Raw genomic sequence first — 2241 nt, 5'->3', positions numbered from 1 at the left:
GCACCCATTGGCATTTCCAGATTTCTGACTTTTCCAGTATCCACTCTGTGATATTTGTGGCAAAATAAACAAACAAAAACACCCAGATAACTCACCATTGTGTTGTGTTTTTTTCCTGTTTCGAAGTGTCTCTCTACACTGCCTTTCTGTCTTCACCTTTCAGTCATCTTATGTTTGTTTTATACATAATGCCCAGGGAGTAACAGGGAAAATAGTTTTACTCCTTTTCCCCACAAGCAGACGTCCACATAATGCTATTTTTTTTTCTTTATGTACCTGTCAGAAAGTTTATGAGTGCAAACAGTGGCATCTTTTCATCTGCTGTAGTATTTCCTTCAACCTGTGTCTACTTTTTGGAAGTTGTTTCATTCATTCTGTCAGTCATTACTTTTCATGCTAGCACCAAGCTTCACTACCTATTTTACACTCTTCTGATAATTATTCTTTTTTGTTTGTTTGTTTCGTTTTTTTTCCAAGCCAAAAGCTGTATCCAGCTTTATTAGAGATACTTTTCATAAACAATCATGGTATTTCAGGCAGGACATGGGCAGATAATTGTCAACAGTATACAACAGCTTTCAAACTCCCTTCTTCAATGAACTACCAAAATCAGAAAGCCACTATGAAACCCAAAGAAATCTTCCTCTGATGCTCTGAACAGGGAAAGTTTAGAGTGAGGGTTGACATTTCACATTAAACATGTTGTTTAACAACTTTTCACAAGCCGACCCTGACTTTCAAGAAATGAAATGAAAATGGCAGAGAATATCAATCTGTAGATCTACAATCTACAAAGAATCTGCTGCTCTATTGAAGGATGCCATCTCAGTAGTGACACTGGGAAGTCCAGATTGCCCAACATACTGGAAACCAATTTTGGGGGGTCAGGTATCAATAGGTCTCTGGGCTTAAGAGAGTCAAAGTCTATGCTTAAAGTGGAGAGGGAGGAAAGGACATAAAAACGAATTTTAGTTTTCCCACACAACAAGATGTTTGTGCCAAGGTGGCTAATATGTGTCAACATCAAGAGTTCCCCTCCTTCTAGGAACCAAGAGGAAGTTTCTCAAAACTAGAAGGGAAAGGTATTCCCCGCCCCCTCCCCCATGTCAGTCCAGCTTTGGAGACATTCTATTAGTACTTTATGTCCTTCCCCCAAAAAACAATGAAGTGTTCTGTATGCTAACAACATAACTTAAAAAAATTCTGCATATTTATAAAACTTGATAAAAAATAGTATTTCAAACTGTACAGTCTACAGAAATACACAGCTATCAAAACTTCACTTGGCATCTCCAGCACCTTCAGCTTTCTGTGCCTGTCTGTTTTGGCATCTCCATTTTCTGCAGGGTTATTCCTATCCTTGCCAGTCTCAGCTTTCTCCTTTTTCCCTTTCAGTACCTTCTCTCCCTTCTTTGCCAAGGGCCTTTTTAGGCTTTGGAGGAGCAGGTTTAGCTGGTAACCTGGCAGATCTTCTCTGTGGTTGTCTTTCACCTTGGCTTTATCTCTTTACCATCCCCTTCAGCCTTTCTCCTGGGCATGATGGTGATGGTGGCGGGACATCAGGGCGGGATGTAGGAATATAGCAGTGCGCAGGCTTAGCTCAGTCCGGGGCTTGTTCTCGCCTCCTCACACTGCTCCTGACAATTATTCTTATATCTCTATCTTTGTCCACAGTTTCACCCCTCCTTTAAGACTTAGCTCAAATGTCATTTCCAAGCACTCTTCTCTATTCTTACCAACTGTCAATAACTCTTTTCTCCAACTCCCTTAACTTTCCAGTTTTTTTTAATAAGTTACAAAAGCAAAAGTTTTATTAGTGTTGTTTTGAGGATTGAGTAAGCTAATGTATATTAAGAACTAGCAGCTATAATTTCTTTTACTTTTTTGGAATCTCTTTAATATCTCTTTCTAGACTGTAAAATCATTATGAGTAGGATGTTTCAGATTCACAAAGTAAATGTCACATTGTCTAGTGCAATATCACTCATATTATGTGCACAATGAATATTTAATGGGTAAATAAATGTAACCTGAGGGCATCTTAAGACTGTCACTGGGGAATGCCTTTAGTGTCTGACATCTGCATATAGCAGACAGTACATGTTTGAGGCTGAACAGTGCAAACCTATGATTCAGAAAACCTTCATTAATAGGCAGCTTCACTGATGTAATCTTTAATATAATTTAAGACTGATGATAAATTCCTTTTCTGATAACTAGAAAATATGTAATATTTGTGAG

General features: G+C 38.4%; 1 pseudogene; it reads right to left on the bottom strand.

The window, feature by feature from the left end:
* Positions 1–1195: 1195 nt before the first annotated feature.
* LOC102246420 lies at positions 1196–1538 on the bottom strand (annotated as a pseudogene).
* Positions 1539–2241: the final 703 nt, after the last annotated feature.

Source organism: Myotis brandtii, unplaced genomic scaffold, assembly GCF_000412655.1.
Source record: "Myotis brandtii unplaced genomic scaffold, ASM41265v1 scaffold190, whole genome shotgun sequence".
In the NCBI taxonomy this organism is placed as follows: domain Eukaryota; kingdom Metazoa; phylum Chordata; class Mammalia; order Chiroptera; family Vespertilionidae; genus Myotis; species Myotis brandtii.
This window is presented reverse-complemented; position numbering and strand designations above follow the sequence as displayed.